The sequence below is a fragment of the Sceloporus occidentalis genome, unplaced genomic scaffold (genome assembly GCF_023333645.1).
Source record: "Sceloporus occidentalis isolate IW3139 unplaced genomic scaffold, rSceOcc1.0.p SCAF_9, whole genome shotgun sequence".
In the NCBI taxonomy this organism is placed as follows: Eukaryota; Metazoa; Chordata; class Lepidosauria; order Squamata; family Phrynosomatidae; genus Sceloporus; species Sceloporus occidentalis.
In genome coordinates, this window is record NW_028316989.1 from 30,900,766 (window position 1) to 30,928,191 (window position 27,426).

Genomic DNA, 27,426 nt, shown 5'->3' on the forward strand with positions numbered 1-27,426 from the left:
CATAAGAACTATCCAGTCCAAACCCTTTCTGCAGAAAACATTATCAAAGCATCTCCAACAGATGGCCATCCAGCCTTTGTTTAAAAATCTCCCAAGAAAAAGACTTCACTCCAAGGCAGGACTCCACTTTCAAATAGCTCTTACCATCAGGAGGTTCTTTCTAATGTTTAGGTGGAATCTTTTTTTTCCCCTGTAGTTTTTATCCATTGCTCTGTGTACTAGTCTCTGAAGCAGCAGAAAACAAGCTGGCTCCATCTTCAATATGACACCCCTTCAGATATTTAAACAGAGCTATCACATCACCTCTTCACCTTCTTTTCTCCAGGCTAAACATACCCAGCTCCCTAAGCAGCTCCTCATAGGGCATGGTGTTCAGCCCCTTCACCATTTTGGTCACCCTCCTCTGGTCCAGCTTTTCAACATCTCTCTTGAATTGTGGTACCCAGACCTGGACACAGTATGCTACATTAGGTCTGATCAATGGAGCATAGAGTGGAACTTTACTTTCCTCAGTCTAGACACAATACTCCTACTGATGCAGCCTATAATCATATTGGGTTTTTCAGCTGCTGCATCACATTTCTGACTCCTGTTCAGTTTGTGGTCTACTATGACTCTTGGATCCCTTTCACATGTAATGTGGGCAAGCCAGGTGTTACCCATCCTATATCTGTGCACTTCATTTTTTTCTGCCTAAATGTTGTATCTTATATGCATTACAGAAACTACAGCAAAAGGAAAGGAAACAAAAATAAATAGCAAGGCGTTTACTTGTGCTTTTCAATAATGTTAAATAGGGCAGGGATGGTTGAAATATATTTAAACAGTTAATAGCCACTCCAGGAGATGTCTAAGGAAAAAATGCATACTATTTTTCTGTTAAGAGACAAGGCAGTTTGGAGAGTATGGAGGAGCTGAGGACCACAAAGCAAGGCTCAGAGCTTGCTTTCTCGGCCCCAATATAGACAATTTTGAACAATGTTCTTCTTTGTGGTCCCTTCCAACTGTATGATTCTATGATTCCTCCTTTTCTTTGCTTTCTGATAGAATTTAGTCCTCTTCAGCCCCACTATATAATAATGCTGTACAATTGTTCTTCTTCTTCCTTTTTCTTTGCTTTTTGATGGCATATAGTCTTCAGTTGGAGATTATAAAAAGGTCAGAATTCTTTAAAGCTCACACACATGCTTAATTTGAAATTCCATCGAGACTTCACCGATCGTTTATTCATTGATTTTTTTCTTGTGAAATAATCTGGGAGTTCTGCTCAGTTGAGGCTGTAGGAGTTGGAAGGAGAGGGATCAAAAATCCCTTTTGCAGTAGTATGCCTTTATTTGCTCTCAGGTTTGTTTTAACAGGGCAGTTTTTCTTATGCGAGGTCAGCGTTGCAGTGGGGGAACCACTGGTTTAATAACACTTCACAAAGAGAGTGGGTGTGCCATTGCAATAGAGATAGTCATATAGCTGGTTATTTAGCAAAGGAAAGGAAAATGGCCAGTAAAGACTTGTGTCTTGGGAGAATATTAGAGTCGTCCATTCAGTTGAGAGGCATTTTGGACTGTCTTGGAACCAAGGCAACTTTAGATGTCGTTGTATAGAAACATCTCCAGCCAAATCTGATACATTTTCATGCTCCTCCAAGCTCTTTGTTGTCAATAGGAAAGACATTTGATAATTTAGAAAATTAGATGAGACCATATCTGAAGCAAAGTATGTTGGCCTAAATCTATTGTTAGTCTTGACTAGAGTAGACTCATTCATCCTATTGGATTTGCCTGTGTTTCAACTTGATTCATGGAGCTACTTTGGTCAGGACTAACCAACAGAAGTCCTTCCATTATTTGTCTGACCTCAGAGCTGAGGTGGGTCCTTATCCAAGAGAATTTTCCAATAGAATATCATGGAGATAATTTTCCAGGTATCCAACAGAATGTATTTTCTGTGCCTAACCTTGGAAAAGAGGTCTTTGGTGTTATCATTGTACAGCCACATCTCATGTAAACTACATGATCTCCGATTTTTCAGGACCACATTGTGCTAGAGAAAGAATCCTTCAATGAACTACGAAGGGAATGCCACTGTGGCAACAGCAAGTTGAGGAAGAGCAACGTTGAATAGTTAGGAAAGTGTGCAATCATTTTCAAAGGTCAGGATTTCAGAAAGAACATGTTGTCTCCCCTCAAAATCATGCCTTTGTGTTCCAAAAACGTTTGCTTCTGGGTTCTGTCAGATGTTAATTGTTGTGTAATAATAGTCTTTGAATCTTGACCTCCACATTGGACACGATAATTGTAGGTATGCTAAAGTATGGCAGATGTCCAGTGCTGCCATGCAGTCACACGTCTGCAAAAAGAAGACCCAACAACATTTGCAGGTAAGAGGCTAGATCCTACCTTGAGTAGACTTAATGACCCAGTTATTGAATGAGGAGTTGACACATAAGTATTATTATTATTATTATTAAACTTTATTTCTAAAGCGCTGTAATTATACACAGCGATGTACAAAGTCGGTAAAATTAGAGAGAAAATAAAAGCCTGCCCAAGGCGTACATTCTAAAGTAATAACAATTAAAAGAGAAATAGTTAAAATTACCATATAGAGTAGACTCAACAGACTACTCTAATAGAAGCTAACACTAGGATTCAGGCCCTTCATTTGTGTATGTGTGTGTGGACATGTGTGTGCACACAAAAGAGGGTTTGTTTATGCTCTAGTGTCTGTTCTAACACATGATGCCAAAGAGACAATTGGGGAGGTGGAAAAGAAAAGCTATTGACCCCACATTCCTCCCTATCAACTCGCATACTTTTCAAGACAATACCTCAAACTTTATCCATTTGTGTCAGATAAAACAGACTCCCTCCCAGACTGTCCTTAACTCTCCAACTTGGAGGTGAAGGCTTTTCTTCTCCTGTTGCCTAGAGGGCTTTTTTGGCAGCAATTTGGTGACAGCTCAACCTTTCCCTGTTCCAGTATGTCATCATATCAGCTGTCCACTCAGCAGTGTTGACACTGAGCGTGACAGCAACATACAGTTCCCATCTCAGCGTCATAGGTATGTGTCTCTATGTTTTTAAAACAAGGACACAGAGGATGGAATTCAGGACAGTAACAGTGAGGTTGGCATGCTTTTTCTGCTTCTAATTTAGATGCTAGATCTGCTGTGAAGGGAGAACCACTGGCCAATGGATTGAAGGCACGGAAAAATCCACACGCACCTCATGTCTATTCCTTCACTGCATCCAATTCTCCAGCACAGTGGCTCTTTGGGTTTGATCATCTCCACCATCTATTGCTATGTAAATGATTCATCGATCTCCTGTCCTCACTGCCAAGATTCTCCCAACTGCAAGCTCATCTAACATACTATAGTCCAAATTTTCTGTGGTGTGAAGCAGTAGCCCCTGATACTCGACAATATGTATAGTATTCAGGTATTTCTTAGGGAACAAAGAGGCACAGCATTGACTCAGGGTGCATCTGTTCTGTAAAAACAATGCAGTTTGTCACTTCTTTATATGCAGTAGCTTCTATGGCATCCTGGAGAGTAGCCTTCTCTGTCAAAGAGTGTTGGTGTTAGACTGCATTATTTCTGGAGTGTAGATGCACCCCTAGAATCCTGCAAGGAAAGTTCATCATTTTGGGAAGTATTCTAGAGGAATGATCCTCAAATTTTGGTCTTCCAAGTATTTTGGCCTTTGTTTCCCAGAAGCTCCAGTCTGCTTGGCCATGGCTGAGGAATTCTGGGAGCTAAAGTCTCAAACATCAGGAGGAGCAAACATTGAACTTCCTCTTGTCTGCACTGAGATTTCCAGCATATCATAGAATCATAGAGTTGGAAGAGACTGCAAGGGCCATCCAGTCTAACCCCATTCTGCCATGCAGGAAATCTCAATCAAAGCATCCCTGACAGATGGCCATCAGCCTCTACTTAAAGACCTCTAAGGAAGGAGATTCCACTACACTCTGAAGAAGGAATGTGTTCCTCTGTCGAACAGCCCTTACTGTCAGGAAGTTCCTCCTAATGTTGAGGTGGAATCTCTTTTTCCTGGAGCTTGCATCCATTGCTCCAGGTCCTAGTCTCTGGAGCAGCAGAAAACAAGCTTGCTCCATCCTCAATATGACGTCCCTTCAAATATTTAAACAGGGCTATCATATCACCTCTGAACCTTCTTTTCTCCAGGCTAAACATTCCCAGCTCCCTAACTTGTTCCTCATAGGGCATGATTTCCAGACCCTTCACCATTTTGGTTGCCCTCCTTTGGACATGCTCCAGTTTCTCCACATCCTTCTTAAATTGTGGTGCCCAGAACTGGACACAGTATTCTAGGTGGGGCCTGACCAGAGCAGAATAGAATGGCTTGAAATGTCAGGCTGATGTGACACCATTCTGGAAAAGCTGTTTTAAGAAAAGTTAAGGGCTCCTCTCACTACACAATTATAGCACTGTTTCCACTTTAACTTTCATGACTGCGTGCTATGGAATCTATGGGTTTGTCGTTTGGGGAGATCCTAGAGTTCTCTGCCTGAGAATTGTAAACACCACTACTTAAACTTAAAATCCCAGGATCCCATCAGTTGTTGCCATTGCCATTGAAGTGGAATCAAAGTAAATTAATTGTGTGGCTTACATGTTGTAAACCGCTTAGGGAGGGTGCTTAAGTGCACTGATAAGCCGTGTAGAAATGTACTTGCTGTTGCTATTGTATGAAAGGGACTAGAATCCACTTGGTGACATCTGCTGGCATAATCAAGAGTTACACCAGTGTAAGCATTATTTTCAGACATTGCACAAGTAGGTGCCTAGTACCCTTTTGTGCAACCCTCTGGTTGCACTGACTGGCTCTCTGTGTTTGTGTGTGTGTGTGTGTGTTGGGGGCTTCCAGTAAACCCATGGTGCACCTGGCTAGACATCTTGTGGCGTGCACATAAATACACAAGCAGAATGTTAGCTCTGCCAGCTTCAAATAGGATATAAACTTCAATCTTATTCTACCTAACTTGGTCTCCATGATCATTGCATGTACTCATTTTAATGTTGTAAGAGTAATAGTTAACATCCCCACAACAGGGAAAGTGGCACTATTGTACATATCTGCATTGGAAAGCAGGTTTGGTGTTGTTGTAGTTGACCGCCTTTCAGTCGATCCCAACTCATAGTGATCCTATGGATGAAACATCTCCGAGACTCCCTATCCTCCATTGCTCTGCATAGGTCCTGCAAATGCATACCTGTGACCTCCCTAATAGAGTCTATCCATCTAGCACACAAGCTTCCTCTCTTTCTGTATACATCCACCTTTCCTAGCATTATTGCTTTTTCTAATAAGTCTGCCTTTTCTGTGATGTGGCCAAAGTACAACACCCTCAACTGAATCATCTTGGCTTCCAGGGAGATTTCAGGCTTGATCTCTTCAAGGACCCATTTGCTTATCTTTTTGGCTATCCATGGTACCCACAATACTCTTCTCTAGCACCACATCTCAAATGAATTGATTTTCTTCTTCTCTGCTTTTTTTTACTGTCCAGCAGTTATGGTACCTATTTTTAAAGGCATTCCCAACAAGTCAAACAGGTACAAAGTAAAGACAGCATTTGATCAGGCACTGGTATCTGAAATAGGGATGCAGCCCTACTAAATATGGATCTTACACAGTCACTGAGACATACAGGCTGAAGGCATGGCGCATCTGCGTGAGCTGCTCATTGGCAAATCAGAAATTGCTTAGTTGCAGAGGGCTTTGAAACAGAGGCTTCTATGCTCACATTGCTTCAAATGAGGCCTGGCTGGATAAAATTGACTTCACAGACCCAAATCCCTTAATCTCTGGCATACTTAACTGTATTAGCCAGATTACAGGAGTTGCACACACAATAATTGCACTCAATGGAGAACCTGTGTGCAATTTCACAGTCAAAAAGAAGGAGAAGCAAAAAGCCAAGCTGTAATCCCCCTGCAACTCTGGCACACAGAACAAGTAGGTTCTGCTACAAAGATGCAAAGACATCTCTAAAGATGAAAGCAGGGGGGAGTATTATATGCAGACACAAAGGCAACACTGCCATATTCTACTGTAGGTGGATGTCAGTAGGAAATATAGTGTTCTAGCTGTGAACATGCCTTTAGGATGTCATAGACCAAGCTCATATTAGATTACTGGCTACACTGGTTGTCCAAGGGAAATGGGCAACAGTTTCTTGGCAGAACCCTGGGAATATACCTTCTGGACATAACTCTGTTTCCCCAGTGATTATCTCTTTGCCCTTACACATCAGGGGTAAAGGCAGTGTGCAAGGAGTTATTCTACCTTGTGTAGGGAGCCCTGGTGGCACGGTGGTTAAATGCCTGTACTGCAGACAGTCACAAGGTTGTGAGTTCAGTACCAGCCAGGGGCTCAGGGTCGACTCAGCTTGGCATCCTTCTGAGGTTGCTAAAATGAGTACCCAGCTTGTTGGGGGCAATTGGCTTACACATTGTAAACCGCTTAGGGAGTGCTTAAGTGCACTGATAAGCGGTATAGAAATTTACTTGCTATTGCTATTATTAGATACCTCCTTGTGCAACACCCCACAAAGTATTTATGCTGGTATATTTTGCCGGCATAAGTAGCCTTATGGGTATTTTACCAGCATATGCTATCTGCAGGACCCTGGCCATAATGTCACATTGACACAAGAGACAACGCAAGGAAACTTCATGCTGTAAATCTAACCAGGGAACCAAGGAGTCTTACATCGAAAGTGGAATGGGCAGCAGCCCTGAAACAAAAGACGTAGAGGTGAGTGTTGAGTGAAGGTCTGCTCACTTTTTTTCTCTTCATTTTGGTACTTTTTCGGCCTTCTTAAATGGAGGTGTAGCCTAGGTCTCCAAGGTCAGAGATTTTACTGTGACAAATGAATTACAGTCGGCCTTCCGTATCTGTGGCTTTGACTATTGTGGATTTGAGTGATATATTCTCTCTAGGAATCTCCAAGTTCTTCAGCGCAAATCTGACACATGTTGGACATAGAGTCACACTGGAAGACCTGGAGATTCCTAGAGAAAACACTTATTGGGGCATTTGTAGGTCTTCCAGCATGATTCTGTGGTCAACTTCTGCTGGATGTTGACCATTGACTGGAGCTGGAGGACCTAGAGATTCCTAGAGAAGTGTTGTCTCAAGTTTTTTAAAAAATAGTTTTATATTTGTGTTTTTTTCCACTTTCAAGGAGGTCCTGCATGCCTAACCCTAGCAAATGCGGAGGGCCGGCTATATTTCCATTCCAGTGGGGACAGTCCCAGAGTCTAGAATCTGAGGGCCAAAGCCCAAGTCAGGTTAAAGATCTATCCTATGATTAACAGCTTCTGTTAGGTCCTTGGAAGCTCTTCAACATGTTTACAACAGGCTTGCCAAACACAAAGGCTCACCTCAAAGGTAAACACTAAAGGCAATCAACAATTAGCAATATCTTTTGGGGTTTAACCCCAGTGTGACCATTGTGAGTCAAGGTTAAACTGAAAGGGTAGCCTCTGATGTTGAAAAGGATCTAATTGCATTTTGTTAGTCAATTTGTTCCTACTCAGCTTATCTCTCCCCCTGACCCTTTAGAATGAACTGAGTGCAAGGAACCCTTTCTTTTGAATTTTGACCCGGCTCCTGGGGCTGTAATGCTATGCAACAGTTGTAGGTAGGTAATTTCCCAGCTAATCCATCTCAGTTGCTTAAAAGAGGCATTTGGCTGCCACCTAAAGAGCTTGTGAACATTAAAAGGCTGCGTGATAAGTAGCAAGGTTAGGCGAGTGGAAACCTCCCCATTTCTACTGACAACTGTAGTTGCTTAAAAAAATATGAGCGACACAGTAATTTATCACCCCAACCGAAAATTGCTGAGCACTGGAATTGTTTCATGAAAACAGATAATTGGGACAGCTCTACACAGGCCTTTAATTAAATAAATCAAATGAGGTAAAATGTTCCTTTTAATTATGTTAACTCTGGCCCCAAATGAGAAAGATCTGATTTCTCTCCGTGTTTTGGATGTAGTCTAGTCTTGAGTAGCAGCATGCCCTTGTTGACCTGCACAATTCTAGTCGTTTGGGGATCCAGATTCTTGCACTGGCTTTTCTAATGAATTAGGCTGAATCTATAAAAGTTTAGGCTACAGACATCTTTCTCCCGGTGCCACAAGATTCCTTTCTACTCTCCTTATGAATTTGAGCTGGATGTCCTGAAACGGAAATGTTAGCAGCACCGGGATAAATGGATTGCTTGTTTGTCAGAGGTGCATCTAGCTTTGAATCAGGAATGGTGCCAGGGATTGGCATCATGAGGTACCTAGCAAGATCCATGTTTCTGGCAGGCAGTTTTATTATTATTATTATTATTATTATTATTATTATTACCCCACCTTCCTGCCAGTATAATAATAATAATAATAATAATAATAAATTTTATTTATATACCACTTTTCCACAGATCAAAGTACAAGGACTCAAGGCGGCTGGCATCCATAATGTTTTGTGGGTTTTTCGGGCTATGTGGCCATGTTCTAGAAGAGTTTATTCCTGACGTTTCGCCGGCATCTTCAGAGAAGATCTCAATTTTTCTCTGTAGTCTTTCTCAAAATGGTGTCTGGAAGTAATATAATGCTACTTCTGGCTGATATTTTGAGATGTACCACACACAATAACAGACCTTTTGGAGGCTAGTGGGAGATTTGGAGTCATTGTGAGTGGGTTGGGGGTATAGTCACATGCTCTGAAATGGATGGAGGACTTTCTGTGCAGTTGCTGGAGGGTGAAAATGCTTGAAAAACACAACATAAATAAAGAGAAATGGTACATGGGAGTCTTTGGGAGAGGAATGGGTAGGACACTTTGAGGGCTGCAAAAGTGAAGTCCAAGGGCTGGATGAGGGCTATGAGTCCACATTCTCCCCACTCTTTTAGTAATGTCTACATGAAAGGTAAGCAACTGTGGATTGGCTGGGAACCATTTTGCAACGCACCTCTTGGCCCATTGCTAGATGCTCCTTCATTTCACTTACAGTTCTTAAAAATCTGTGTTTTGTTAATGAAAATGAAGTATATGTTTGGGGGCATGCAGGATACCTCCATTTAGAGGTAACCTATATGCCCTACAAGCTTCTGATGGCATGATTCTCCGAATGTTGAAATATGACCAAAACCCTACATCGAGGAGATAATGCATAATGCATTTACACCCATTGTTTATGTGAAAGTTGCCCCATGCACCCTTTTTAAAGTAAACTGCAACATTACCAAACCCATTGTGCACACACACTTGCATATGTGACATGCAATGAACACTTACATGCACAACATGCAATGCACACTTGCATGTGCAATTTGTAATCCACACCTGCACCTGTGATGTTCCATGCTCAGTACACAGTTCACATGTGTGAGACCACATGTACAGCTCCACTTCTGCAACCGTGAACTGAATACAAATGTTTCTCATTAGACAAAAATGTCCAACCAACTCTGTAGCACAGTAATTCCAAAACTCCAGTGCTCCTGGTGTTTTGGACTTCAGCTCTCAGAAGCCCCAGCCAACTTGGTCTGGGATTCTAGGAGCCGAAGTCCAAAACACCTGAAGCACAGGAGTTTGGGAAGTACTGCCCTACAGAATAACCCAGTAGTCACTATGTGATTCCTACCCATGATCTACAAAAAGGAGTTGTAAGGAACATTGCCCTAATGTCATTTCCCTAAAAATATTGGGAGAAGTCCAGCCCATAAGTCTAGAGGTCCAAGCAAGGCGGCAAAGAAGCCTATCCACATGCAACTTTCAGCAAATACCCTGCTGCTGGCAGTGACAGATTGAAACCACTAACAGCCCCCCAACGTGCACCATGTTATAAGGCTGCCCATCATTTTTACAACTGGCTGTTTGGAGACTCTGTGCCCACTGTAGACTCCTTTTTTTTATGGAGCCAATCTGGGGATAGCAAAGAATACTTCATTATCTAAGGGATAGTTATGCAAAAGAGCACAATAGTTTAACAGGGAACACCTGGAGATGTCTCCCAAGAAAGCACTGTAAATTCTGCCAGACTTTGTATTTATGATGCTACTTTTTTTCCCCTCCACTGATATTTATCATTTTCCAGACTTGAGGTAGCTGCTTTGCATAGATTAGCATAGAGTGTTATATGTGTTGGCAACGTCTTGGGAGCAGGAGGAGGCTAAACTGGCCTGTCTTACACTGCATGACTTCATTAACAACCATTACAAAAAGTTTTGGGATCCTTTGTTCCCATCATTTGTAAGAATGCAAGCCAGATATTAGATACTCAGAGCCTGTAAACCTTACTTTGGAAGACTGTAACTCCCAGAATTCTGCATCAATCATGCCAGGGGGGCATGCTGACTAGGGGGTTCTGAGAATTGTGGTGCAAATAAAAGGAACTTTTCCAAGTTACAATTCATTTTACACACACACACACACACACACACACACACACACACACACGAGTACACTTGTATCTATCCTAGAAGGTGATGGCTTTCATGTCAATGAAGTTTCCTGCATGGCAGGGGGTTGGACTGGATGGCCTTTGCGGTCTCTTCCAACTCTATGATTCTATGATTCTGTGAAGTGATAAATCCAATCTGAATTTTCGTATGAACCTGAAAGTCAATATCCAAGGCACTAAACCTTATTCCCGGAAATCAAATGAGTGACATGAGAAAGGATGTGTTTATTGAGGTCTAGCATCTTTTAACTGCCCTTTCAAGCGAAGGATTTTCATCTTATGGCCTCTCTCTTTCCCAAATGAAATTCTGGAGAACCAGGCTTTCATGTCTGTAGACTGCACTGATGCCTAGTTGCACTAATCTTGCACTGTGGTTGGTATATTGCTTGGCCAAGATCCTATGCAATATGACACAATACCCAAGTCAACAATGATGATGCCACATCACTAACACAATACACAGCCATATTAGTGAACTGCAAGAATGAGCTTGGGTCTAGACAATATGGAGGACCATATCTTTTTATATAAACCAGAACATGCATTGAGATCTGCAGAGGAGGGCTTTCTCATAGTCCCACCACCTTCCTAGTAATCCTTTGTAAATTGCTATGTACAGCCTATGGTGCTATACAAATAAATGTAATAATAATAGTAGTAGTTAGCTCCACCAGGGATAGCCTGAAGGAAGAGGCTTCTCCCTGCTTAACGGTCATCTTCTGGCCTCCTATTCCCCTCCAGCTATGCTCTGACTGTGTGGGGGAAAAGCTTGCGTACCCTAATGAAGTTGTGAGCTATGCTGGCGGTGGTATAATAGCCACCGGTAGGGCCTCCCATGCCAGACAGGTCACAACCGAAGGGTCTGACCAAGAGCACCAAAGGGCAGGATGGGCTCTCTAGCCTTATGGCAACAATCCTAGGAGAAGTAAAATTCTAACCCCAAACCAGGACAGATGGTGCTCGTCTAACCCTGTAAGGTCAACCATCTAAGAGAAGGAAACTCTAATCAAACCTATGACCCGATGGCCTCGCTGCCACCGTCCATGCTTGCCAAGGCCTCAGCAGTCGAACATCTGGTTTAAAGGGTGAGGCCAGTTCTGTGCACGCTGCGCTCCACCAAGAAAAATCCATTGCACAGGTTCAAAGAATATATCCAATGTCATCAACACACTTGTAGAAAGCATGGATGAGTCCTTCCTGAATCTTCATTTCCGAAGTAAACCCAAGAAGAAGAAAAAGTTAGTGAGGACTTGGGAGACAAGGCCTTCTTCTTGGCTGTTCCCAGACTGTGGAACTCCTTTCCATGGGAGGTCTGTTGGCTCCCTGCCCTCCTGTCTTTCCACCAGGTGGTAAAGATGCTTCCATTTAGGCAGCCTTTTGAATTTTAACTATGGAGTTGAAGTGTGTGAAGTGGTGTGCGGGTGGTATGTGTTGTTGTGTGCCTTCAAGTTGTTTCCAACTTATGGTAACCCTAAGGTGAACCTATCATGGGGGTTTCTTGGCAAGATTTGTTCAGAGGAGATTTGGCATTGCCTCCCCCTGAGGCTGAGAGCATATGACTTGCCCAAGGTCAGCCAAGGGGTTTCATGGCCAAGTGAGGAATTGAACCCTAGTCTCCAGAGTCATAGTCCAACACTCAAACTACTGTGCTACACTGGCTCTCCACATGTCTGTGTGTGTGCATGTGTGGTGCATGTGCACTATTGTTGGAAGTGTGTTTCAAATATGCTTTAAGTGTTTTAGCTGTTTGAATCATGTTTTTAATAATGTCAGTATTTAATTCCTTTTGTAACTTTTGTAAATTAAATTTTGTAAATTTAGTTGGATCTTTTAAAAAGATTATTGTAAGCTGCCTTGGATCCCACCTTGGAAGAAAGGAGGGCTATAAAAGCAAGCAATAAATATGTTTCCGCATGTTGCCTCCCAATGTCAGCCTTACATATTGCAATCAGTTTATAACTGCACATGCAGAGATGTATTCCATGCAGTCCTGATGTAGGATCTTGTCCCCTCTCTCCTCCCCACACGTACATTTCAAATTTCAAGACCTCCTTTTGGCAGGCAGGAGCTTCTCCCCCGCTTTCATGCAGGTCTGTTCTCATCAAAGGGATATTTTTCGGTGCTTCAAACCTGACATAAAAGGGTTTTAGTATCTGTTGAAATTCCAAAAGGAGATTAAGTCCTTCACCTAATTAATGAATTTTAATATTTATGGAGAGGAGAATGTGAGATAATGGCACTATCCAATATGTTGAAGGCCTCTTGAATTCCCCTGCAGGTGTGGCCAGGCAAGGAGGCCAAAGGCCATGTTCTCCTCAGATGTTCTGCCAACATCATGTCCGATCAGTAGGTTCAGTCCAGATCTGGTGAGAACGATATATCTGGCAGAAGGACATTCTGGTGTGATTTATCTTTGAGACTTGGAGGGAAAAAAGCAGAGTTTGGAGAGGTTAATGTTTAGGAAAACAACTGCTGAATCCCTCCTCAGCATGGCCATTAACCATGCTGCCTAGATGTTTCTGGGAATTGTAGTCCAAAATAGTAACCCCTCCATCAGCTGCATAATCAAGACGTAAAATTATTACTTAGTATTTTCATCAGCCTTCCCAAACTTTATGATGCTCTGTGCCTTCAGGTCATTTCGACTATGGGAAAACCTAAAGCAGACTTGTTGACTTTTCTTGGCAAGTTTTGTTTACAGGTGGTTTGCCTTTGTCTTCCTCTGTGGCTGAGAGAGTGTGAATTGGCCAAGGTTTCCATGGCCAAGTGGGATTTGAACCCTGGTCTCCAGAGTCATAGTCCAATGCTCAAACCACTACATCATGCTATCTTTCTCTTCCCAGCCTACTATTCTTTAAATGCTACTGCAATACAACTCCCTTGTCCCCACTGGGATCTATGTTTCATAGAATATCCTAGCCAAGAGTGTGCTGTGACCATTAATGGACTGTTGCAGAAAGTGAATGGCATCTGGGCTCCAGTATAGAAATAATGAGTTTGACACCACTTTAATAGCCATTTCTCCATCCAAGAGAACCCCAAGAACCCCAAACTTTAAGGGGTGGTTTGTTTAGCCCCTAAGTGAGCAAAAGAAATTGTAGCGGAAGCTTTTTGTAGACTTGGTCAGCTTCCTCAGATGCATGGAGTGGACCAATGCTCAGGAAGGGTATTTATAATCAGACTGCATGAATAGCCATAGAAAAGCAAAACTTGTGGTTATGGTGATGGGGTGACAAAGTTTAGTTGTAAAGATGGTCTTTAAGAGACAAAGGCATGCATGCAAATGCAAATATTTATGAAATCCCCACTCCCCCCCCCCCATTAAAGTCCCAAGGCCTGGATTTGTCCCAGTTGTCTCGCAGGTTGTTTGGATGGCTTGCTGTGAAAACTAGGTGAAACCATATTATTTGTCTTGTGTAGATTTACCCTTTGTTCACTGGGCTTGCAGAAACCGCCGGCTCTTATTCTTCACTGCACAACAGGACAAGAGAGCAAGCATGTGGGCAGATACAAAATCAGTTGCGCACCATCAATATTCAGCAGAAGGGTGGCACAGTGCAACCACTGGGTAACATCATGAATGTTGATTTATGGCACACAAGCATGGTGTAGGATCTCAGCATCTGAATAGCTGTTATTTTCCTTCTTCTTCTTTAAAAAAAACATATTTAAAGATTTCTCCCTCCCAGCAAGAGGGGAGAACTGAGTTAATTATGTTGAGTTTATCTCCTCTGTTTTGGTCGAGACGATCAATCTTCAGAAATCTTACTGCTCCCAGTGTTATAAGAAAGAGATGGGAAGGAATGGAGGGAAGAAGGAAGAAAACCCAAAAAGGTTTATTTCCCTGTGCTAATGAGATTACCCTGCCCTGGCCGGGGAAGTATTTTGGCATGCTCCCATCTCGATGCTCTCCGTTCCCCTGGCTTCTTGCCTATTGGAAGGAATCACTGTTAACACAGACTTGGAACAGATTTGTAGTCTAACCCCCACCATACAGAAATACACAACTCAAAAGATCCTAAAAGTGAGCCATCCAGCCTGTTTAGTGCCCTCCAAAGAAGGAGAGTCCATGACTTTCAGATGCAGTCCATTCCACTGTTGAACCACTCTTACCATCAAGAATAGTAATGTTTAGGTGGACTTTTTTTTTTTTTTTGGTAATTTAAATATTGCTGTGTACAGTTTTTTGTGGGTTTTTTGGGCTATGTGTTCATGTTCTAGAAGAGTTTATTCCTGATTTTTGGCCAGCATCTGTGGCTGGCACCTTCAGATAAACGTCAGGAATAAACTCTTCTAGAACATGAACACATAGCCCGAAAAACCCACAGAAATCTATGGATGTTGGCCATGAAAGCCTTTGACTTCTCATTGGTATATACCTTAGACAGTAGTGGTAATGAGAAAAACTCTTATCCTGCAGATCATACAGCTGGAGTAAGTTCATATAGAGAAGGGTGGTCGTTTTAACAGTCTGGGCCCAAGTCATGTGGGGCTTTAAAGGTCATAGCCACCACTTTGAATTCTGGCCAGAAACAGATCAACAACAGCTAGTGAAGTTGTTCCATAAGGGCTGTTCGACAGTGGAACACACTCCCTCAGAGTGTAGTGGAGTCTCCTTCTATGGAGATCTTTAACAGAGGCTGGATGGCCATCTGTCGGGGATGCTTTGATTGAGAGTTCCTGCATAGCAGGAGGGGGATTGGACTGGATGACCCCTGTCATCTCTTCCAACTCTATGATTCTATGATCATATGATTCTAAGTGGGTTATAACCTACCCCAGTCAGCAACCTGTCCACATCATTGTGGACCACTGAAGTCTCCAAACAGTTCCCAAAGACTGCCTCATATAGATTATATTAGAGCAACCCAAAGGGGATATATTCCAGGCATGTGTTATTTCTATCCAGATCTGATGTCTCAGGGAAAGGGTACAGCTGGCACACTAGTTTTAATCATGCAAATGCACTGATGGTAACTGCCCAGACCTGGACATCCATGTTCAGATCTGAGTCCAGGAACATGTCCAAGATGAGAACCTGAGCTTTAAGGGGAGTGTAACCAAACCACATCCAACACAGGTTGGATTTGTCTTCTGACTGACCAGGAACACCTTTGGCTTGTCTGAATTAAGTTTCAAATTGTTTGCTCACATCCAGTTGATTACCAATTGCATGACTTCTTCCAAAGACGTTAGCCATTTCCTTCCTCTGAGGCTGAGAGAGTGTGACTTGCCCAAGGTCATCTAGTGGGTTTCCATGACTGAGTCTGCATCTGAACCCTGGTCTTCCAGATGTGTAGTCCTGGCTCTCTGTTGTTGTTACGTTCCTTCAAGCCAACTCCAGCTTATGCTGACCCTGTCCTCAGGTTTTCTTTGCAGAGGAAGCTTAACATTGTCTTCTTCTAAGGTTGAGAAAGTGTGACTCACCCAAGGTTGCCAAGTGGATTTCTCCAGCTGAGTGAGGATTCATTCCCTGGTCTCCTAGAGTCCAGGTCCAATGATATATAAGTGTTGACTCACCTTTTAATAATTAATTCAATGGGTTTATTCTAGTTGGGACTCCCAGTAGCATGAGAACTTCACCAGCATCTGTGGCTGTCATCTTCAGAGATGCTGGCGGAACATCAGGAATAAAGTCTTCTAGAACATGGTCACAGAGCCTGAAAATCCCACAAAAAACTGTGGATGCTGGCCATGAAAGCCTTCGACTTCACAGACCTTGGACTGTTGTTAAATAATAATAATAAATAAAAATTTTATTTGTATACCGCCGTTCCTGTGATCAGGGCGGTGAACAGCACAGTACAAATACATATCTCCATATACAAATACAGTAAAACAAACTATTAAAAATGTTAAAACTCCCCATCAGCCAGCTACCATTGCTGTCGAAAAGGGGGAGACTAGCTGGAACTTATGTCGGGAATGCCAAATGGAACAGGAAGGTTTTTAATTCCTTCCTGAATTGGGCCAGGGAGGTGGCCGAGCGGAGCTCTATGGGCAGCGTGTTCCAGAGGGTCGGGGCGATGATGGTATAAGACCTCCTTGTTGTGGAGGCTAGTCTAGCCCCTGGGACCCTCAGTAGTTGCTGCCCAGATGTTCTGAGGGTGCGGGGCGGAATGTATGGGGAGAGACGGTCCTCTAGGTACCCTGGGCCCAAGCCATGTAGGGCTTTATAGGTTATAACCAACACCTTGTATTGTGCCCGGAAGCGAATGGGCAGCCAATGCAGATCTTTAAGTACAGGTGTAATATGACTGGCCCTGGAAGTACCAGTGACCAGTCTGGCTGCCATATTCTGTACCATCTGTAGCTTCCGGGTGTGGTACAAGGGTTGCCCCATGTAGAGCGCATTGCAGAAATCCAATCGAGAGGTTACCGGAGCGTGTACTACCGTTTCAAGGTCTCCCTGGGCTCCCTGTTATTGTGTGCCTTCAAGTTGTTTCTGACTTATGGAAGCTCTAGGGCCAACCCTTCACATGGTTTTCTGGGGCTAAGAGTTGGTCTCCATGGCCAAGCAGAGAACTGAACTGTGATCTCTAGATTTGTAGTCCAACACTCAAACTACGACACCATGCTGGCTTTAGACTACCATCCCTTTAAGTTAAAATAAATGCATGTTTTAAAAATAATCCCTTAATGCTTTATTTGTCAGAGTGATCATTACTCACAGCAACACCTTTTCCCTACCTGAATGTCAGAAGAAACCTGAATTTCTACACTTTGGAGAGAATCTTTCTTACTTATACCCCTCCCCATCCCCACTTCCTGAGCAGAAGACAAAAGCAGTTGGCAATGGTGCCATATTGCAGATGACTAATAGGTTGTCTTATTCATACAGAGAACTGAGAACATTGCTTGAAAAATCCCTAAATAAACCCAGATTTTATATGTGGAATAAGTGTCGCTGTTAGGAACAAAAGCGAGGGGGGGGACTTTCGTCTTCCTTACAGCAGACCCTGTTTTTCACTTAAAAAGTGTTGTTGTTTTTAATGCATTGCAGAATGAAGCCAGGGTCAAGAGATTTTCCTGATTTGGTTAAAGGTGTCATGCCTGTCTAAGGCAGATAGTGGAGCCATGAGCCATTTTAGCAATGAACTATTAACATATTATCGGTTGAAATAATTCCATGACTGCAGTTCATTGTTCAGTCTTACAATCACAGTATCATAGAATCACAGAGTTGGAAGAGAACAGCTCTTACATTCAAGATGTCCTTCCTAATGTTGATGGGGAATCTCTTTTCCTATAGTGTGTATCTATTGCTCCATGTCACAGGAGATAATAATAATAATAATAATTTATAGCCACATAGCCCAAAAACCCCACAAAAAACTATGGATACTGGTCATAAAAGCCTTTGAGTGCATAATAATATTATTTCTTACCCGCCTCTCCTTGAGGCGGGTTCTAACATAGCATCATTACATTAAATACACATATTAAGCTGCATCTCTATGCAATATTTATATTACAGTATGTAGGACAATAATTAGATATAAAATTCATGTTTAGCATTCATGATTAAAAACTGGCTGGATAGGCCTGCCGGAAGAGAGAGGTCTTCAAATGTGTTTTATATTCTGACAGCTGGTTTAGCTGTCAGATCTCTTCCTGTCTCGTTCCTGTCCCCTCCTTCGTGCATGATTGTGGTAAAGACTTTCACACTGCGTTCATGCTTATCCTGTCCAGGAAACACGTATGACAGCGATGGCGCCAAAGGCTTCCAGATGAAGTTGCGCCAATCCTGTAATTAACCTGGTATTAACCTGTCATTAAAGTGACTTTGGCTGGCATTTTGTATTAACAGAAGTTCGCATTAATACAATGACGTTTTAATGACGGGTTAATGTCAGTTAATGATGGGATTGGCACAACACTTTGAAAGCCTTTCGCGCCATCAGGGTTAAGGATGCGATAAGGATGGGAGAGCGAGTCTGTCCCCATGTGATAATCTCCCTATTTGGCCCTGTTTAAATATTTGAAGGGATGTCATATTATGGAGGGAGCAAGCTTGTTTTCTGCTGCTCCAGAGATTAGAACATGGAACAATGGATGCAAGCTCCAGGAAAAGAGATTCCAGCTCAACATTAAGAACTTCCTGACAGTAAGAGCTGTTCGATAGTGGAACACACTCCTTCCTCGGAGTATAGTGGAGTCTTCCTCCTTAGAGGTCTTTAAACAGAAGCTGGATGGCCATCTGTCGGGGATCCTTCGAGTGAGAGTTCCGCCGTGGCAGAATGGGGTTGGACTGGATGGCCCATATGATTCTGATTCTATTCTCTGGAGCAGCAGAAAACAAACTTGTTCCCTCCTCAATATGACATCCCTTCAAGTATTTAAACAGGGCTATCATATCACCTCTTAGCCTTCTCTTCTCCAGGCTAAACATCCTCAGCTCTCCAAGTCTCTCCTCATAGGTCTTGATGGCTTCCAAACTCTTCACTCTCCAGTTTGCTCACATCATTTTTGAACTGTGCCCAGAATTGGACACAATATTCTGGATGAGGTCTGATCAAAACAGAATAGAGCAGTATTACTACTCCTTCCCTTGATCTCGACACTAAGCAGTGACTACATAATGGGATGGCTCCAGGAGTCTTGAACCTTTCCAAAGGGGAAAGATGAAAGGCATTCCATACTGTATTTGCTTTTCAATAAAACAGTGTGGTTTTTGAAATGGTGTTCTTTGTTCTTCCGCAGGTCTCTCATCTACGCTGAAGATCCAGGGTGCTTTATTTTTGTTACTGGTAAGTGCCATGAAATCTTTCCTTTCTTTCATTGAATGACATTCTCTCCCCTGCAGAACATCACGACATGTCTTGTTTTGCTTTCAAAACAGAAGTAGATGAACACATTTTTATTTTATTATATCTAACCCAGGTGTGTAAAGATTTGCCACGAGAGCTGTGGCTCGCTAGTCGCACAATGCGGTTCAGTGCATGTAGCAAGTACAATAGGTTTGGTTTTATGGATTGTGTATGGCAAGCCATAATAGCTTGGTTTGTGGGTTAAGGTTCTTGTTCAAACCTTGTAGACAGTCAGCTGTTGGTGGTAAATGTTATCAATATTAAAGATCCTTAGGTTACTGAATAATTGTCCAAGCCATTGGCTGCCCTGAATAGATAGTTTATACAAGTTTGAAGCAATGAACATTGGAGGGGAGGGCATTGTCTGCAATGAGAGCTTTGACTCCCCCAGTGAAATGTTCTTCCAGTCCCCACATTTCTAGCATTGCAGAAGATGTGATATTGACAATCATTAAAAATCACACCCTTCTGCTTTTATTGGACTAAGAGGCCGAGACCCAGTAACCTTTCCATCCCCATCTACATGATAGAAACCAGCAGTTGCTGAATTGGAGGGATGCAAAGGCAACCCAGTACCAATTCTTCTAGGTCAGATATCCTTTTAGATGGTCTCGGTTTTTCTGTCCACACCGTTTCTCTCTACAGTTCAACTGGCAAAACCTATTGAGAGTTGTCTAGGGTATGGATTGTTGCTTAAAGGGAATAAAGAGAGAAATCTTTGTTTACCTTGTGCTTGCATGCAAGAGTAAAGAATCCCAAAGGTTTTCAAAATGTTTCCTGCTGAGTAAGATTATGGGACTCTGCAAAAGCCATTCTTTTCTGTGTACGGGGGGAAAAACATCATGCATTTTTTGTGTAAAACATTTTTGCAGATGCACAACCTTTTTCACAGATGATTTTCTTACAAAGAAGTCTCAAAGTGCAAAACGTCTCATGATGGTTGACCTTTTGACAAACAGAGACAGCCTTTTTTCGCCAAACACTTGAAAATTTGTCAATTTTACTTTCTTCTCTAAAAGGAATCTACCTTTTCTTGAGTCTAATCTGTCTGGAGAGCCAGTGTGTTGCAAAGGTTTGAACACTGGACTATGACTCGGGAGTCCAGGGTTCGAATCCCCTATCAGCCATGGAAACCCACTGAGTGGTCTTGGGCAAGTCACACTCTCTCAGCCTCGGAGGATGGCAATGGCAAACCCGCTCTGAAGAAACTGGACATGAAAACCCTGTGAAAGGTTTGCCTTAGGGTTGCCACAAGTCAGGAATGACTTCAAGGTACACAGAAACCTTCCCTACTGCCTTCCATTCTGCTCAGCATTATTTCCCCCCCCCCCCAGTGAATCAGGTCCATTAAAATATTCTGCTTTAGTTTTTGAATAATGCATAGTCAAAAAATGGAATGAGTGTTCCCATGCATTTACAGATATTAGTACTATGAATCTGGAACATTTGCATAAAAAGTATTCCAAGGAATTACTTCTCCATTCATAAATATTTTATTTTATTTATTCAAAGACTCTATTAATTATTTTTCTGACTGCTAGTCCAAACAATATACAATAACATGTATTCCTTGGAAAGAGATAGAAAAAACATTTTAATCATGCATGACTTGATGCAGTGGTATACTTTTAATAACCCCCAGAAGCTCAGCATGCATGGTTCTAGCCTGAATTGACCAGTGGAGGGTAACTGTTTCACAACTGAGGTGTGACTATAGGGAATACCCCTTGCTATGTATTCACCAGGGAGGCTGGAGTTCAGGATGGCAGAAATATGTAACACAGACTCTGTTGAAGATCTCACATTCTGGGAAGAAGAGAGAACTTGTAGCACCTTTGAGACTAACTAGAAGAAAGAAGTTATCAGCATGAGCTTTCATAGACTTCAGTCTACTTCCTCAGATGCATTTATATAATGTAATATAGTGTCCAAATGTATGTAGAGAGATCTTGTAGCACCTTTGAGACGAACTGAAAGAAAGAAGTTAGCAGCATGAGCTTTCATAGACTTGAGTCTACTTCCACAGATGCGTTTGTTGGAGTCCATGCATCTTTCCTTTCTGGGAAAGCTTCTACACAGATACAGCCTAAGAACTGCAAATTGCTGATACTCTTGCCTGCCTGCATTTCACTAAATACAGCAGAGGGAATGTAAAGGGAGCAACAAGTCATCCATCAAAGAAAACACAGAAGTGGCTGCTCTCAAGCAGTTCTGTTGTCATAAAGGTCACCCATGGCCCCATCCTCTCCTCTATGGCCTTTCATATCTCCTACTAAGTTCAAAAGACTCCATCTTTTCTTCATTTAAAGTATGTTCCTCCATGATCTGGTAGGTGTCTGATCTTTTCCCGTCTAGATCCATGCCAGCTTCCTTCAAGACAATACAAAGGAGGAAGCATGTGCTGTAGGGATATTATTCTTCACCAGTTTTTGTCTATAACGAAGCCATGGGTGATTTTAGCCATTTTCACCTTGTATTTGTATTTGAACACTGTGCACTTTCTGAAGACTATTTGTAATTTGAGATTTACTCTGCACAAAATGTGTAAATTCAGGGAAATCCAGGAAAAAAACCGCCATCATTTTTTGCACAGGACTCACCAATTTTTTTTGTCCAGAAATTAATATTTCTGTGCAGAACAACCAGATGGAAAGTTTGCGTAGAATGAATCCCAGACTTGAAAGATCTTCATGAGTCTAGGATTTTTCTCATCATATTTCTGAAGACTTGAGGGAGCAATATTTTCAGATCTTCCGTACATCCCTAATGTGCTGTGAATCCAAAGTGAGGATCAGAATAAGGAATGATGCTGAATATGAACTTTCTTTCCATGTGTTTAAAAAAAAAAATAGTTCCACGATGGAATTTCATTTTCTCCCTTTCCTTTTAGCCGTTTGGAGTTTATTAGTTAATTTTTCATACTTGATCCTGTTCTAACAGCAGCCAGTTCTTTCTCCTAATGTTTGGTGGGAAGCTCTTTTCTTGTAGTTTAAATCCATTTGGTCAGTTTCTGCCCTCCGGAGCAGGAGAAAACCAGCTTGTTCCATTTTCTCTCTGACAACGCTTCAGATATTTTTGAATATTTGAAGACCGGGGAACAGAAGACTGAGAGGTGAGAGTCATCTTAAGGTTATCCTACTACCTCTCAGGTCTTCTCCAGGATAAATATGCACAGCTATGTCCCCAGTTACTCACAACAACACAATAGATATATGTTTGTCACTCAATCTATCTTTCTGTCTAGTTGTGTATTAAAGGTACACTTGTCCCTCCATATTCGCTAGGGTTAGGGGCACAAGACCCCCGTGAATATGGAAAAATTGCAAACAACACAAACACCATGTTTTTATCTGAGAGGCCACCCCTCTAGGAATCTCTAGGTCCTCCAGGGCAACTCTGTTGTCAATGTCCAACAGACACTGACCATAGAACCGCGCTGGAGGAGCTACCTAGTAGAGTATTCTCTCTATGAATCTCTAGGCCTTTCAGTGCAACTTTTAATTAATGTTGACCATAAAGTTGTACTGGAGGACCTAGATATTCCTAGAGAGAACATATTGATCAAATTTGTGAATAATCAAAGCCGCAAATATGGAGGGATGAGTGGATACATAAGGCAGTCCAGAAAACTGGCTTAAGAATGGACTGGACGAAAACCAAATGGCTTAAATCAAGTTGTTAATTTTAACTAGCATAGAGCCCTTGAATCAATGGCTGAATGGTAAGCATGGCATAGTGGTTGTGAGCATTGAACTATGACTCTGAAGACTAAGATTCGATTCCCACTCAGCCATAAAACCCACTGGGTGACCCTTGGCAAGTCATATGCTCTGAACCTCGGGGGAATGTAATGGTAAACCTGAACAAATCTTGCCAGGAAAATCCCATGATCGATTCACGTTAGGGTTGCCACAATTAGGAAATGACTTCAAGGTACACAACACACGCATATAAACAAGCTGACATTTATTACAATCCCATTGATTCAATGGGTCTCCTCTACTAGCAGCTGGATTTTGGCCATTGACACCCCTATTTCATGGGACATATGGAGAGCTTCATATGATTCTGGACTTTCCCACGTGACATATTGTATGCAAAGCTGTCCGGTCAACTGTATTTTCAGTTGCATTTGGACAGGCTTGCAAATGTTGTTGCAGAACTGATTTGATGAATCATCGGGAGGCAGAACAAGACTCTGCCGTTAGTATTTTCATTTCTCCTGCATAAGCAATTTAGTTTTGTCACAGACCAGATAAGAGAGACAGCTGGACAATTTCCCCCCTTTCTTTCTAGCAAATAATCTATTCAGTGACATTTATTTGGTATTCTGTTAACATGTCCCCCCTCCTCTCTCTGAATAGTTGCTTTCTCTGTTGTAACAGTTATGGAGAATTATTAGCCAAATTCTGTGACTAAGGTTTTGTCTGTTGCTCATTCATGAGTCCTACGGAAGATATTTGGAGATAGATGATTATTTATTTCCATACCCTGTTAAAAAGGCTGAATCTGCACTGCAGAAATAATGCAGTTTGACGCCACTTTAACTGCCATGGCATGCTATGGAATCCAGGGATTTGTAGTTTGTTGTGGCACCAGAGCTCTCTGACAGAAAAGGCGAAATATCTCACAAAAATGCAAACCCCATTTATGGCTTCCTAAAAGACTTATTTTTGCTCAAAACAAGATGTAAGGTGGTTGCAGAATGGACATAGTTTTAAAAGAGGCTTCCAAAACTACACATTCTTGAGGTTTCTAGGAGTACAGTTCTCCCCTTTTAAAAGGCAAAGCAAAAGTAGCAAACCAAGCAGCATTTCTTTGGTTGTGATGAGGCTTTGAGGGGCTGAAAAACCAAAGCGTGAGGACTGTTTAGCTTGCAGGAGTTACGATCTGCCTGCAGGCCCCCTTCACTCCATTAAGGAGGTAATTCTTCACTAATTTTTTTCTCAAAGGAAGCGGCAAGTAATTTTAGCAATTTTCTTCCTGCGGTGAGAAAGCCTTTGAAAACCACGCAGTTGCAAAACCTATTTGCAATCTGGGACTGAGTCTGCACAAAATTCATGTGTGGGCTGTTTTGCACCGAAAACAGCATTTTCTGCGTGGAAAATAACATTTCTGCAGGGGTCACTTTGTTTTTCCTGTTCAAAAAATGCTCCTTTCTGTGCAAAGCATTCATGTGTGAATTTTGCTTGGAATGAGTTCTGGATGGTGAAGATTGTGATTAGTCCAGGATTTTTTCTATCAAGCTTGATCCCTATATGCAACATTGCTCTTGAAACATAATTTAAAGCCTGAAATTTAGGGAGATGGTGCTGCACAGAGATTTGTGTGGTTTAAGGAGAGCTGTGAAATGGTGTGGAGAGGTACATCTATGATAGAACAGTTCCTATGTTTGGTGGAAGATGAACTCATTGAGTTGTGAGGTCTGCGTGCAGTTTCTTCATGCAATGGCCTACTCATCTACAGACAACAGTTTCTCAGTGAAGGTATTTTAGGCTCTGGACTGATTCGACCCATCCAAGACTACCATTGGTTCTGTCTGAAGAGAAGACTTCTTGCTCCAGATGAGCTTTGCTCCCACACTTTGGCATGTGCGGGTATTCCTCAACCCTGAATAATAAGCTAATATTATTTAAAGCAATGATTCCCCAACTTTGGTGTACCAGACATTTTGGACTTCAGCTCCCAGAATTCCAGACTGTTGCCCAAGCTGTCTGAGGTTTCTGGGAGCTGAAGTCCAAAACACCTGGAGGACCAAAGTTTGGGAATCGTTGATTTAAAAATCCCATTGATTCAATGGATCTACTCTACCACCAGATGGATTTAGACCTTTGCTTGACCTTGCCTCCAAGTATGCCATCTGGCCTTCCTTTTTGCTTTCCTTTTGGTGAATTACGCCAGCATCAGCATTTTCTCAGATGTTGCACAGGAAGTTATGCAGTGCAGCAACTCCTTGTGCAACCTTTTTCTGAGCTGTACAACAGGATAAGACCTGGGGGCCTTTCACATTATTCAGTTACAATATTCTAATTCCTGGTTAAAGTGGGATTCATAGTCTGGAGTGGCACTAGATCTCACTGAGAATTCTAACTCCTCGCTAAATTTCAAATCCTAGTATTCCATAGCATGCCACCATGACAATGAAAGTGAAACCATGGTGCTGTCATTGCATAATGCAAAAGGACCCCTGGACACATCTCCACCCCCGTGATCCAAAGAGCCACCAGCATCTAGTTCCATTTCACAGCTGTGGGGAAAGGAGGGGACTTCACCCTCTGGACCTCCAACATAACAATGCTGTTGGAGCTTGACACTCTTCCAAAGTGAATGGGGATCTCACACCTTGTGTGATGTAGACACGTGCCAACCCATTTTGCAGGAGTGGAGAAGGACACACAAGGCAGCTTACATCTGGCCATCATACTGAACCACGCTTCTGCCTCCCAACGCCATGCCCAGAAGGCATGCAAGAAGGAATGAAAGCCAGGGACCCCTGCCGAGCCCTTGCCTGTATCCATGCTTTTAAGAGGATACAGAATTAATCTGCCACTGAGACTGCTTTATTGTGAAAGCCTGTTAGAGGGAGATGATAGGTTTGTTAGCTAAGTGCCTCCATTTTCTTCCAAGTTGATTACTGACCTTTTAAAAAAAAAGACAGGAGGCTTTGCATAATGGAAAGGAGTGTGTTGACCTCATGGTGTACAGGTGCTCATCCAATCCTCCCTTGGGATCCCAGTCCTGGACTAACTCCTGTGGAGTGCTTTTCTGTCTCGCTGCAGCGATGGAAGTCTAATTGACTTGCAGTGCAATAGGGCATGGATGCGTGGGAACATCTATTCACGTTAACACTGAAATGGACATTTTGTGGTTGGGTGGGTGGAAATATTAAACGGACTGAAATGAGCTTGGGATTTAATTATTTATTTAGACAGATGTACTTAACGCAAGACAACTGCCCTTCCTCCAGTAGTCTCAACATATTCTCTGTTGAACAAGCAGAGCCACAGATGCACCACAAGCCCTGTTGCACCATGGACATTGTGAAATAGCTGTTGTGAAATGGACATTGTGAAATAGCTCCCATTGTACATTGGGTCAACTTGCACAGTGCCTCATCATGCAATGAGGCCTTATGTTGTGAAATAGGGAAACATGCAGGACACCCTGATACAGTGCGCCCGCATTATGTTGGCATATGCTGGATGCCACGCCGGAAGGAAGGGAGGCGCGCACAAGAAGAAAACAATGGTGTGCACTCCTGTAGCATGCGCCCTGCACGCTGCCGCTGCACCACCGCAGACACAAGCCCCATTCATTTGAATGGGGCTTGAGCATCTGTGTTTTTTCCCTTATGCAGGGGGGTCCGAAATGGATCCTCCATGTAAGGGAAGGGAGGACTGTACATCTTGGTCCAAAACACACTGCAGAAATAACCCAGTTTGAAACCACTTTAACTCTCCTAGCTCAATGCTAGGAAATTTTGGGAACTGTAGTTTTATGAGATATGTAGCCTTCTCTAATCGAGTGTCCTGGCGCCACAATAAACTACAATTCCCAGGATTCCCTCACAATGAGCCAGGTCAGTTAAAGTGGTCTCAAACTGGATTATTTCCACAGTGTGTTTTGGACCCTTGTCACCATTCACTAGAGGGACTGCCTATCATGTTGGAGATGCAGTTACGCTATTGCAAAGTCTTGATGCACAACCTCAAGATCTTGATGGAATAATTTAAAGAGAAATTCAGTGTTTCAACATGTATTCTGATGGAATGCTTGGTTTCAGAAATCTATGCAGCATAGTGGAAACTGTGCAGAATGGTGGGTGAAAAAACACACATACAACACATCTGCATAGCATATAGATAAGTTTTTGCATCAGTACTGATGTGTGCACTCTCAGCTTTATGTCCTAAGCAAACCAGCATTAACAGAATCCTCCTGCCAATCCACTCCAAATTCCAGCCATTCCCTTTTTGCATTTAGGAATATTCCACCCAGCCTTGTGTAACACCACCACGTAGTAAGCGGAATTGCCTGGAGCCTGGGAATAAATCCTCCACTTGCACAAAAGAGAGGCTTCCCATTTATCCTTCAGATTTAAGGAAAGCGCTTCCGTTATGATTTGTCACAGA

General features: G+C 42.5%; 1 protein-coding gene across 1 annotated transcript in view; it reads left to right on the forward strand.

Annotated features, from left to right (window-relative positions):
• LOC149307169 (leucine-rich repeat and immunoglobulin-like domain-containing nogo receptor-interacting protein 1) overlaps positions 1-27,426 on the forward strand; it is a 444,518-nt gene that overhangs the window by 98,806 nt on the left and 318,286 nt on the right. The window contains exon 2 of the mRNA XM_089538479.1: positions 19,188-19,234. The gene's annotated coding sequence lies outside the window, so the exon portion shown is untranslated. The remainder of the gene's footprint in view (positions 1-19,187; positions 19,235-27,426) is intronic.